This window comes from Leptopilina boulardi, unplaced genomic scaffold (assembly GCF_019393585.1).
Source record: "Leptopilina boulardi isolate dan_hultmark-lab unplaced genomic scaffold, ZJU_Lbou_2.1 LbouV2_150, whole genome shotgun sequence".
Lineage (NCBI taxonomy): Eukaryota > Metazoa > Arthropoda > Insecta > Hymenoptera > Figitidae > Leptopilina > Leptopilina boulardi.
The window spans coordinates 2,517,062-2,531,372 of record NW_026137697.1 but is presented as its reverse complement, the minus strand read 5'-3'; the positions used below and the strand labels follow the sequence as shown (position 1 = coordinate 2,531,372).

Here is a 14,311-nt window from a genome sequence, read left to right as displayed (position 1 = left end):
GGACCAATCAAAAAGTGCGCCATACATTTTTTGTTCAGAACTTTCTTCTAATCACTATGGCGATATTCCCGAACGATTATCTCGCAAATTTAATTTTTCGAAAATTTTTCCAAATTATTTTTGAGTGTAGCTCAGCATCCGCTGGACCAATCAAAAAGTACTCCATACATTTTCTGTTCGGAACTTTTTGACTATTTTTTTGGCGGTATTCCGAAGCGGTTATCTCGCGAATTTAATTTTTCGAAAAATTTTCCAAAATATTTTTGTGTGTAGCTCAGCATCCGCTGGACCAATCAAAAAGTGTGCCATACATTTTTTGTTCGGAACTTTTTGACTATTTTATTGGTGGTATTCCCGACCGATATCTCGCAAATTTAATTTTTCTAAATTTTTTCCAAATTTGTTTTCTGGTGTAGCTCAGCATCCGCTGGACCATTCAAAAAGTGCGCCATACATTTTTTGTTTGCTACTTTTTGCTAAAGACTTTGGCGGTATTTTCGAACGATTATTTAGAAAATTTAATTTTTCGAAAATTTTTCATAAATTTATTTGAGTGTAGCGCAGCATCCGCTGGACCAATCGAAAAGTGCGCCATACATTTTTTGATCGGAACTTTTTGACTATTTTATTTATGGTATTCCAGAGCAGTTATCTAGCATAATTAATTTTTCGAAAATTTTTCATTTAGTAAAAAAAAAAATTACATAAAAATTTTTTTTGTTTAAAAATTTGTTAAAAAAAAAATTATTTGTTTGCAATTATCTAGCCTAATATAAATTTTTTCTTTTTTTTCCAGAATCATGTTGGCAACGAACCGAAATCCAAGAATTCCAGGTAGATTACTGATATGGAAAATTGGCTTCAAAATACTGGATGACGAATTAATTCAGCATCACTGAGTGAGTAATTTTTCTTCCGTTATTAATTTTTTCACATTGTTGTTAAGAATTTATGTTCTTATCTATTATCATAAGAAAAAGAAAATTTCAAATAATGAATTTGAAACAAAATCTTAATATTTCCTAAAAAAAAAAAAAATTTAATGCCTAAAGAATAGATAATCGATTTTTTTTATTTCTCTAATTTACGGGATTAAAAAAAAATATTATTGGTAAAAAAAATTGTGCATTTATCAAACTGAGACACATTGTGTGTATACTCAAACCCGCTTGGTTTGGGAATTAATTTATTATTTCGTAGAAAATACGCGGTACATTTGAACTAATTTTCTCCGGTTGTATATATATATAAGAAAATGTCCTCTTTCATTTTGCCGTTGGTGTTTCTCGTTGTACTCGTCGAATCCATCAGAACTCCAAAAACGTGACTGGAATTCTTTTTTTTTTTTTTTTTTTTCATTCAACAAAAGCATTGCCGTTTTCTCTCTATAGATATATAAAGACCTTATTTTCTTGTCGCTCTCAATTTGCGCATCCCAGATATATTATATATAGAGGTAGCGTTAATTACACTGTTTCAGCATAATTTCCATTGAAAAGCCTCACAAAGAATTTCCATTTCAATGTATATATATATATTCACCACGAACGCTTGTCTTTTGACAACGTAAAATCCTATATCTTAATTTAATACGAGTGTTTCCGAATAATGGGGAATTTCATCTTTTCATTAAATGAGAACAAATCTTACGGATTAAAATATTACGTTTAAATGAACCTTTTGTGTGCTCTTGTATCTTATATACTTTATTATTTTGATATATTAGTTTTTTTTTAAACTGAATTTTAATTTTTTTGGGGGTTTAATAAATTTTCTTTTTGAAAATATGTTATCTTGTTTTTGAGATGGTAATTATCTTTTTTTTTTTTGAGAGAAATTTAACGATTTGCTCGTTGGAAAATAATTTAGAGATCCAAAAGGGGATTTAGATCCTTCTACTCTGGGTGGAAAATTGTTCCGCCTCTGGTATGTAACTTGATAACAAACGCCTTCTGGTCCGACACTAATTTTAACGGTGTGCCATGAATCTATATATTGAAATTGTACCAAGTTTGTCGTTAACCAACTCTCAAATTTAGACATCCAATCACTAAAAACCAATTCACTGTTCTACGATCTTTTTCTTTTGTTAAAAAAAAAACAAGAACGAAATTGTACAATGATGCGATTTTATAATTGTAGGAAATGATAAATTTTACAAAAAAATTTATATTCTTTTTTCTACGCTAAGAAATAATAATTTTTGTATTTAGAAATAATTTTGGTTACAAACAAACACAGAAAATTAAAAGGCATTAAAATAATAAGCGTTGCAGCTTATTTTAATGCCTTTTAATTTTCTGTGATGACATTAGTTACTGTGGCATTAGTTACTATGGCATTAGTTACTATGGCATTAGTTACTGTGGCATTAGTTACTATGGCATTAGTTACTGCGGCATTAGTTACTGCGGCATTAGTTACTGTGGCATTAGTTATTATCACAAAAAATTAAAAGGCATTAAAATAAGCTGCAACGCTTATTATTTTAATCCAATTTTGCTTATTTTAATACCAAAATGGATTAAAATAATAAGCGTTGCAGCTTATTTTAATACCTTATAATTTCCTGTGTACTTTTTTGACATAAGCAAATAAGAAAAATTGTTGCTTCAATAAAAATTAAACTGTAACAACTAAAATTTAATTGGGATAACAAAAATTTGATTGTGCTAACTAAAATTTGATTCGAGCAACAAACATTTTTTTTTTTTTGAGTCAAGAAAAAATTTTGATTGCATTTTAGTTTTGTTGTCAAGATAAATCTTTTTTCTCAGTGTGTAAATATTTCTTGATTGCTTCTCGTAAATATGTACGAGTCTAGAAAAAAAAAAAAAAAAAAAAAGATTCATCGATTTATTCAAATTCGGTATATATATTGATAATTTTCAACGAATCAGCTTTTATTTCCCCAAAGGCCTCATACATATAAAGTGGCTGTCAATGATTGCATTCTAATTGAATTGTCAAAGGCGATAATGAACCATTCAATGCCGTGCCACATAATCGCGAATGTGCCAGCTTTGATAATGACTCATTTGTTAAGAAACTCGACATTTAAATACGAGATTTTATCGATTATTTTTAGTTTTCAGTTTCTCAATAAATATATCCAAAAAAAAGAAGGAAATTTACCCTTTTTTAAAAAAAACGCATCAATTCCAAAATTTTCTCATCAAAAATGAAAGTAAAACCCTAAAATTCTAAATAAGAAAAATTTGCCACAAAAGGAAAAATTTTATTAACACAGAAAATTAAAAGGCATTAAAATAAGCTGCAACGCTTATTATTTTAATGCAATTTTGCTTATTTTAATACCAAAGTGGATTAAAATAAGCAAAATTGGATTAAAATAATAAGCATTGCAGCTTATTTTAATGCTTTTTAATTTTCTGTGTTAAGGGGAGTCACAACCTTCATTTTGAATCCTTTACATTTTCATGAACGTAGAAAGATATTTTTTTTTCTTGCATCATTTGGGTCCTAAAAACATACATGATGGTCAAAAAAATAAAATTTTAATTTTTGACCATTTTAGAAATTAATTTCTTAAAAAAAATTAATATTTTAAATATCTATCTTCTTTCTCAATTTTGACTATTTTTCATCGCCAATTTTTTTCCACGCTTTTTTTAATGATTCTTAAGAATCTCTCGTATTGATTTTCAAAAATTTTAATTTTTTTAAAAAAAGAAATAAAAATATAATTTATCACAATTTTAAGTATTTTTTATCGTCAAATTTTTTTCACACTTTTTTAATAATTCTTTAGTTTCTTTCGCATGGATTTTCAAAAATATTAATTTTTTTTTAAAAAATTCTAAAATGATGAAAAAATAAAATTTTCTTTTTTTGACTACCTTATATGTTTTAAGGACCCAAATGATGCAAGAAAAAAAATATAACCTCGTTTAATAATTTAAATTTAAGTGGGTCAAAATAAAGTTTGTGACCCCCGTTTAATAAAAATTTGGAATTAATATTCATCCATTGGAAAAATGAAAATTTTGATATTATAAAATGTCAATTTTTTTTTTTTTTTTTTTCTTTTTTTTTTGAGATTTGAAAGATTATGCTTTTGAAAAATATGATGACGAGAGAAAGAACTCTTTTTATGCAATAATTCGTCATCACCGCAACAGTCACGTAAAGCGCTATTTTTGCCAGGTCGACAAAACGCTGACATCTGCTAGCGATATCTCAAGAGGGAATGAAAATGCGTCAAGAGATGCTTATTTTTTGGCATAATTCCAAATATTTTCGATGCTATACGATTACGGAATGAGGAAATCGCGTCTTCTTCTTATGTCTTGAGCGATTTTGGTATCATCCAAGATATGAAGATTAATTGTAAATGTCTACTCATAATGACAGAGTAGCACAGTTTAAATCACTTTGCAACTCTTGATTTTCTTGTATTATAAAATGAAAATTTTCACAAAATCTTAAATTGTGCTCTCGTGAAATTTATAATACATATGTTTTTCATATTTAAATTTTTATATATGTGAATTTCGTTTATATACTTGTAACGAATAATAAGGAAGAGCAAAATTTATATTTTTGAGATTTTACAAAAAAATAAAATGGGAAGAAATTTCATTGATTTTCGATTACAATACAAACATTCATTTAAATGGACAAATAATATATATATGTTGTAAAAAGCAACACGTCTGCTTACTTCATTGGAATAAATTATCTTACATTAGAGCACTTTGAGCGTCCTTCCGCTGAGGCGGATGCTTGCAGGTCACGTGACCTGCTTTTCAAGGCCACTTGGGAATAAATGCCAGAGAGAGAGAGAGAGAGAGAGAGAAGAAAGCAATCAAAAGACTTTCACTCGTATTTAATCTCAGCTTTCATGATTCTTGGACCACGATTTCCGTATCCGATTCCGGCTCTAAAGTCTCTTACCCTTAAAAATCTCTCATTTGTAAAACTAAAATGGCTATATTGGTAGTATTTTTGGGAAATTAATTCTTCTTATTATAAATTTTTACCAATTTTTAGTTTATTTATTAGAAATTTATAATTTTTTTTCAACTTAAAAAAAATGTTTGTTGCTCCAATAAAATAGTTAGTACAACCAAATTTGTTCCAATCAAATTTTATAATTTTTTATGTAAAAATTATTTTTACGATTGTTGTTCTTCTTCTTAGATATAATATTTGTAATATTATACCATTTTTTTTTCTTTTTCCTCTAATATTTGTCTTGAAAATTTTCTGAAATAATGAAAAATTATTATTTCCTTCGAATTAGTGTGAAAATGAGAAAGTTGTTGTTAGATATTTTCCTTTAATAACTTCTTTTAACTCTCATCTGATCGTGAGGGTGATTAAGTTTCAACAAAGGAAGTTAAAATGAAGACTCCTGACGTAGGAAGGAAGATTTCAATTTCCTTTATAATGTTCCATCCGAAACTCAATATTAATTTGATATTTTTTTTTCTTTTTTGCATTGTCACAAAGTTGTTAGCAGTGAATTTTAATGAGTCAGTTTTATAAGAAGTTAAAAATCTACAGACAAAAATTATTATTAACGATAGAAAGAGAGAGAGAGTAATATTTTTAAAAAATGAATTTTTTTATTATTAGTGTGAAAAAAAGGCGTTTACGTCATGAGATAAATATTTTAAATATATTTTTTTTTATCGGAAATGATGAAAGTAAAATGTTAAATTGTCAAGTTTTATTGTACATTTTCTATAAAATGTCCAAATGACTCAGCAGTTTGTTTAATATATCGGAAAAACGTCACGGATGTAGATCATTTATTTTCGATTACAGAAAATGAGATATTTCTTTCATATAAATGCCAAATAGAACCTTTGCTATTTTTTTATATATATATATATATATAAAAGCCTCAATTCTGTCAATTGCGACAATTAAAGTAACTTTAAATTCCTTTTTTTTACAAAACTTAATTAATGAACCAAAAGTTCATTTTTTTTTTCAAGCAAAATGAAATCCTTTCTCATTAAATTAAACTTTTCTTCGATAGCTAATCTCTGTATTTAATAGCAGGAAACGTTTTTTTTTCTTCTTTTAAAGCTTTTTGTCCTTTCTTGGATAATTTTTAATTAATTATCGCTGATATTTTATTATATCCGCAAATAGCTAATTTACTGTCTCAAAATTGTACAATTATGGAATGATAATAGAACACTGAGAAAAATGTTTAGTCAGAGCAACCAAAATTTGGTTGGGCCAATAAAAAAATTTTGTCTGGTATTTAAGCAACCAAACTATTTGTTTGAGTCAACCAAAAAAATTTGGTTGAGTGTTTTTTGTTGGCATAACAAAAATGTTTGGTTAGCTCAACCAAATTTTTTTTTGTTAGGTCAACAAAAATGTTTGGTTGGTCAAACTAACTATTTGTGTTAACAAAATTATTTTATTGTCGTAACTGAATTTTGGTTGGAATTTAAAAATGTCCAACCAAATAATTTTATTGGCCTAACCAAATGTTTGGTTGAGATAACTCTACCAATTCTAGCCAACCAAAATTTGGTTACAAGAACCAAAATTGCCTAACCAAACAATTTTATTGCAAACACTAAATTTTTTTTCTCAGTAAATAATTTTTTTTTTATTTAAAAGAAAATTTATTTTTCTGTTTTCTTAATAAATATTGTAAATAATATTCTATTTTTATTATTTTGTTTCATGAGTTTTTTTTCCATTTCGTCAACAAAAGTATTCGGTAAATTTTTTTTTTTTTTTTTTTGACGTCATTTAATGCATTCAATATTGATAAATCGTGTATGCCATTCTGTTTTCCCTAATGAATGACAAACAAATATTTGTGTTTATATCTCATTAAATATTAAAACTACCATTGTCTGTAGTTTATTTGGAACAATATTAAAAGAAAAATATAAATGTTAAGCAGGAAACAATGTTATGATCGCATTATCATTTTGTAGGTACGTGAGAAGTGCTTGTGCACAATATCAGAGTTTATATATATATAATATGCGTATAGCGATAACGAATAATATATAACACGTGGTGAATATCAAAATAATGATGTGTCATTTGGAAATTTTTTAAATTTTCATTCTAAAAAAAATGTGTTTACAATTTTACTATTTTAAATTCAGCCAAAAATCTTTATTTAAAGAAACAAAAAAAAAATTTCCGAAAAAATTTTTTTTATCCATTTAAAAAAATGAATAGAAAAAAAAAAATTTTTTTTGGGGGGAAATTTACTATATTTTTTTTTTCTGAAAATATATCTTTGAGAGAAAGATGTAATATATTTTGAAAATTGTATACATATATATATATATATATACGTATAGAGTGTAAAATCTTATCACCATATGAGTCGTAAGTGTAATGAACAATTACGTCATAAAACGTGTCATGTAAAATGAGAGCATGTACTTCATGATTCGCGTCAATATACACACAAGACTGACTTTTGACACGCACAACCGATAAAATACATAGAAATGCGCGCATTTGCCCATTAAAAACTCTCGAGTTAACAATGAACATAGGTATAAACTAAAATGCCTCATATTATAGCGATTACTATATTCGTCAATCAATTATTAATTTCAATTTTCCACAATATAGATTTCATTACAAGATTATAATAAGAAAAAAAAAATTTCATGTAAATTTTTATTCGCGTGATCATATTATCAATCATTTTTAATTAATTCAAAATTTTAATAAAGATTAAATTGTTAATTTTATATATATATATATATATATATATATATATATATGTAAATTATTAAAATTAACGTATAATTAATTAATTACTTAAACACGAGATATTAAATAAATTATAAAAATAATTCTTTCTAACATTTTTTTTTATTGGGGAAATATTTTATTACAAACCAAATTTAAATAACATAAAAAATAATTATTTTATTTGATCTCAGACAAATATTTATTTTTTCTTTATGTGCATTTATTAATAATAATTATAATAGTAATAATAATAATAATAATAATAATAATAATAATGATACTAATAGTACCTAATAATAATATTTCTATTATTATTTTATTATTTCAAATATATATGATACATAGAAAACAAACATTGAGTCAATATTTTTGTCGTTGAAAGAGAGTTTTTATTGGACTAATTAATTGAAAATAGATTGGTCATTGATTCCAAGAGATTTTACTTTGTCTTTGTATTTGATTGGAAATACTCGAGAGAAAAACAAGTTACGGTGTAGTAAATAAAAAAAAAAAAAGAAATGAACGCAAAGAGAAACCTGGGATTTTAAACAGAATCGTATAATTACAGAAATAGATCAAAAGAAATCGTTAACTATCGTGAAAAAAAAATGAATATAAAAAAATACTTTATTAATTTAGTTTCGTAATTGTATTATGTAAATTGAAAAATATTGTATAATTACAATTACGATAGAATAGGTTTTGTAATTCTTGTAACAGTAGTATTAGTAAGTTTTTAGTCAGGCTGAACGGTTGGAAATTCTTCTAATTTTAGTTTCAGTAGTAAAAGAACTTTTCTGTCAGACATCAATTTTCTTACATTTCACTTTTATAATTTTTATATTATATTTATTATTTTATATGGTTTTGTATATAGTTTTTTTTTGTATCAAATTTAGTTTTAGTCATATTTGAATTATAAAACAAATTTTTATATTAATTACATTTAAAAATTAAAAATAATAAAATAAATAATCAATTAAAAATAGTAAAAAAATAATAAATTAAAAATAATAAAAAAAATAAATTAAAAATAATAAAAAAATAAATAATAAAACAATAATAAAATGGTTACTGAAAAAGAGGGAAAAATAAATTTCGAATATTGGATTTATTTTATATGTTGAGAATAAAAAATGACAGAGAGAAAAGGAGTAGGGAAGGGCGATAGGGGTAGGGTGGGGGAAAGTAGGGAGAAGGCAAGAGTTGAGACGATCTTAGAAGGTTGACAGGTGCCTCAAAGCACAACAAGCTTGTGATTCTGATGGCATGTAATATGTTAAGTTTCTTGATGGGATTCAAGGCAGTTGATGCACCCTCCCCCTCACCCCTTTATCCTAACTCTCAGAAATTTACATTCGTGAAAGCACGTACATATTCTCAGGGAAGGAAATAACACTAAATTTTGTAAGTGTACATTGCGCATGTATATACAATACGTATCTTGATATCAAGTGTTGTGGATAGTTTCAAGATGATGGAAATTCAACATTTCTATTTCATATATATATATACTTGTACTCCATAGCTAAACAACTGAGTATATCTTCTGTGTAAATTCATTGCTTAAGATGACAATATCTTGAAGGCACTTACTTTTACCCTTCGAGTTGAATAATTTCATTTCCATTACAATTTTCTTGTGACAGACAACATGTTACTATTTTATAGTCTTTTATAACTTTATTATATCATAACTTTCATTTTATATTGGTGAGATTAAAATTTTAATTTGTTTTCTACTTTTTTCCTGACGAAATTTACATTAGAAATGTAAAATAAAGTTTGAGGTTGTAAAAAAGCCATGAAATTAGTAAAAAAAAATTTTGAGCTTGAAAGTTAAACGAATTTTAAGGTTGTAAAACAAATTTGAAGGTTCCAAAATAATGTTTAGAAATGTAACATAAATTCTAAGGTTGTAAAATAACTTTGAGGAAAGTAAACAAATTTTAAAGTTGTAAAATAACCTTCAATAAGGTTGTAAGATAAACAAGAAGGTCCTAAAACAAACCTTAATAATGTAGAAAAAAGATTTACAACCTTGAGGTTGTAAAATATGAAGAAAGTAAAAAAAAAGTTGTGAGATTGTAAAATAACCTTGAAAGAAGTAAAATAACGTTCAATAAGGATGTAAAACAACTTTAAAGAAAGTAAACATATTTTAAAGTGGTAAAATAACTTTTAATAAGGATGTAAAAAAGTTCTAATGTTGTAAAATAACCTTGAACAAAGTAAAATAACCTTCAATAAGGATGTAAAAAAGTTATAAGGTTGTAAAATAACCTTCAATAAGGTTGTAAAATAAACAAGAAGGTCCTAAAACACACCTTAATAATGTAGAAAAAATTTACAACCTTGAGGTTGTAAAGTATGAAGAAAGTAAAAAAAGTTGTAAGGTTGTAAAATAACCTTAAAAGAAGTAAAATAACCTTCAATAAGGATGTAAAAAAGTTAGAAGGTTGTAAAATAACCTTGAACAAAGTAAAATAACCTTCAATAAAAATGTAAAAAAGTTATAAGGTTGTAAAATAACCTTCAATAAGGATGTAAAATAACTTTGAAGAAAGTAAACATATTTTAAAGTGGTAAAATAACCTTCAATAAGGTTGTAAAATAAACAAGAAGGTTCTGAAGCAAACTATAATAATGTAGAAAAAAACCTTGAGGTTTTAAAATATGAAGAAAGTAAAAAAAGTTGTAAGGTTGTAAAATAACCTTGAAAGATGTAAAATAACCTTCAATAAGGATGTAAAATAACCTTCAATAAGGATGTAATAAAGTTCTAATGTTGTAAAGTAACCTTGAACAAAGTAAAATAACCTTCAATAAGGATGTAAAAAAGTTATAAGGTTGTAAAATAACCTTCAATAAGGGTATAAAACAAACATAGAGGTTTGAAAACAGAGAATGTAAATAAAACTTTGAGGTTGTAAAATAACCTTGAAGGATGTAAAATAAATGTCGAGGTTGTAAAATAAGATTCAATAAGGTTGCAAAACAAACTTGGAAGGTTCTACAATAACTTATATAATATAATAATATAATATTGAATAAAAAATATAAAAATAAATAAATAAATATATATAATATATAAGAAAAAATAAAAACATATATAATATATAAAAATATATATATATTGTGCAGGCTTTATTTTCTGTGCGTAATTGTTTGACCAGACGGTTTACAGTAATAGTAATTTGTTGAATATGTAACTAATATCTGAATAATTAATAGGGGTATTAATATCCCACATTTTCAAAGCAGAAGTTTCAGGACCGTTGATGCCATTGAATCATATATACAATTCAACATTTACTGTGGTCATCTATTCACTCACGTTTCCAACATTTATATAACAGATCAGTGACTGGAAAGGAAATAGGAGCAATTGTTAAATTTCATATATATTTCGCAATTCTCAATATATAGTATACATATATAGAGAGGCAATGTGAAATAAATGTTCAGTAATTCATAGTGCATACGAAATTCAATTAAAATACTCATCATTTAATTTCAAGGATTTTAAACCGATTAAAAAGTTGGGAAAAAATGATATAACAAATTTAAGGATATAATATAAACTTGCAGCTTTTATTTTAAATATATATACATAATTATTAAATAATTTAATAAATGTTAAATAACTAAATAAATATTAGATAAAAAAATTAAAAAAATATATTAAATCAATAAATATAAATAAATTTGATTAAATAATTATTAAATATAATTATCGAATAAACCACTGAATATTTCTTGGAGATTTTTATCAGTTATAAAAAGAATCAAAATAATAAATTAAATAGAATCAAAATGAATAAAAATTTTTCACTTTGAAAAATTGAAAATCAATTTTAAAGAAGCACACGTTAATTTAATATTCCCTTTTTTTCACGAGACACTTTTAAAATTTAAATATCAGGGTTGATATTACATTCAGATATTTTTCTGTTTAATAAATCACTAACGAGACATGAGGGATGAAACAATAATAATTAATCTTAAAAAAAGGTAGATTAAAAAATAAACATTTTTATCTATCATGTTTTTTTTCCTCTACACAATCTTTACGGTTAGAGGTAAATCATAATTTAATAAATCATCTTCAATTAATCTTTTTGAAGATTTGCATTTATTTTCCATATTGTTTAATATTTAAAATTTTTTTTTTTTTTTAATATCAAATATTAGAGTAATTATATTTGTTATATACAGTAATCGAAAAAATTTGTCTTATTATTTGTTTGGTTTTTTCTCGTTTATTTTTTAATAGTTTTTACATTAATGAAACTCTCGAAATTTTTTTAAAAAACTGCGGCTTTGTGAGCTTGCATATATACATGTGTGTACGTCGCACATTTGCGTTTAATTAAAAGCAGAACGTTCAAAGTTTAAATCTCTCATGCTAAAAAAGAAAAAAGATTCAATAAACACTTTTTCATCTCTTTTGACTTGATATTCTGTTTTAACACGTTTTTCATTCTCTATATAGATTCACTTGATTTTCTGACAGTGGTTTAAATCTGCATTTTCACTGTGCGCGGATATATAGTTATATAAAAAAAATAAGCATGAATAATTAAATGACCTGAATTTTCATTTTAAGGATAGGAACCAGGTTTCCCTTTGAATTATTGTTTTTTTTATATATTTTTTTATCAATTTTGTTTGTTTTTTTTTATATGTAATTGCTTTAGTCTATTTACTCTCTATTGAAATGTGTTCTATTCTCTGTTGACATATTTTTTTATTCCATGATACTATATTTTGCAGTATTTATTTTTTTATTTAGTGGGAATTTTTTTTTTCTATTTGATTGAAATAGATTACTTAATTATTATCAAACAAAAAATATTTTTTGTATTTAATCTTTTGAACAGAAAACATTTAATTATTACAAAAAAATATAAAATAAAAATGGTCAGAGAAAGTGTAATGATTGTTATTAGAATATTTTTATAGCTCGTCGTGCCAGGGTTCGTTTTTAATAAATTTAACATTACAAATTACAGATTTAACGTATTTATTAACAAAACAAGAAATTTACTATTTACAAATAATTAATGCGGAAAATAACGTAATAACTATGAACGCAATTAACAAATGAAATAAACGATGTACGACGGCGTAGTTTCTCGAAAACTACCGATTAGTCCGCGCCAAAGAACGTCGCATCTCTAAGCCAAACTATTTTCGGACTTTACGTATGGTAATGACCACCAAAAAAAAGAGATAACGATTTTAATAGCGGTAAAACCGCTTTCAAAAATGACTTCATTAATTATGGTTAAAAAACCATTTAAAAGGAAGGATCTACGATAGTGGTGAAACCACTGTTAAAAGAATTTTACACGTTAAATATACGGTAAAACCGTTTTCGAAAAGTACGTTAACTAATGGTGAAACCATTATGTCAAAAATCTAATCCGCATTCAAAAAATACTACGTGGTATAGACCACTTTCTTTTAGCGGTGAAATCGCTTTCGCAATGAAGGAAGAAGTGAAGAACTCGGGCAGCGCGCTCTGCTTTTATGCCGGAGCCAGTGATCCGTGATTGGCTGGCGCGTTGGGCTTGCGCACTCGCTCGCCTTCCCCACTACCGAGAGTCTCGGGACTCACGTGGTCGCGAACGTGTACTACATGGCGTATTCGATCCGTCGGTAATGTAAATTATCGACTTTAGACAATTTACACGATATTCGATCGATAATTTTTAAACTTTCATTACAAAAGATTCTCCTTTTATAGCCTTTGGTAAATTTTTTTTTTAATTTTGCCATTTTTTTTTTTTTTTTTGTTCCGAAAGTCAAAAATAGGAAAGTTTGAAAAATTTACATTATCGACGTATATGAATGTATTTTAATTAAAATTTAATTTGTGATTTTATTATCATTAACTTATTGGACAGAGAATGAAGGAGAGAGAGAGAGGGGGGGATCTAATTGATTTTAATAATTCGAGATGGATTAACGAAGGAATATTGGCTTTCTGTGAATCCAAATGGTTTCGAATAGACGAGTGCGCGCGCGAGCTGTAATTAGAAATACTATCAATATTGGTGCATTGTCAGTGAGCGCATGGTTTCATTGGTCACCGGTTGCAGTAATACGTGTAATTATGCAAAACATAATTGCAATCTGTCGATAACGTGATCTGCTTGACGCAATATCGACAAGGACCCACAATGAAATTGTTGACGATGTTCGACCTGACCTTTTTTTTTATTCATATAATAAAATATAAAAAAAGAAAGTTTAATAATAATAATGTTATTTAAAAATTAATTTAAAAAAAAATTTTTAAATTCCTTTTCTAATTATCATAAAACGATTTTTTTTTTTTATTTCTCAATATATTTATATTCTCTACATAAAAACTTTCACCTTGTCTTGATAATAATAATTACCTTCTGTTGTAACTTTTTTTTTTTTTTTAAATTAATTTTGTACCTTTTAAAAATTTTTCTTTAACTTAAATATATTATTTTTCAATTAGTTTTTTAACTTAAAAAATTATACAATAATTATAATATTTATAGTCATTTTATTTTTAACTTCAATAATAAAAATTTAACATTTATAAAAGTCA

General features: G+C 25.7%; 1 protein-coding gene across 2 annotated transcripts in view; it reads left to right on the top strand.

Annotated features, from left to right (window-relative positions):
• Positions 1-14,311, top strand: part of LOC127276647 (octopamine receptor beta-2R-like) — a 168,696-nt gene that overhangs the window by 93,590 nt on the left and 60,795 nt on the right. For both annotated transcript variants that reach the window (XM_051297238.1, XM_051297237.1), the window contains one exon: positions 797-899. The gene's annotated coding sequence lies outside the window, so the exon portion shown is untranslated. The remainder of the gene's footprint in view (positions 1-796; positions 900-14,311) is intronic.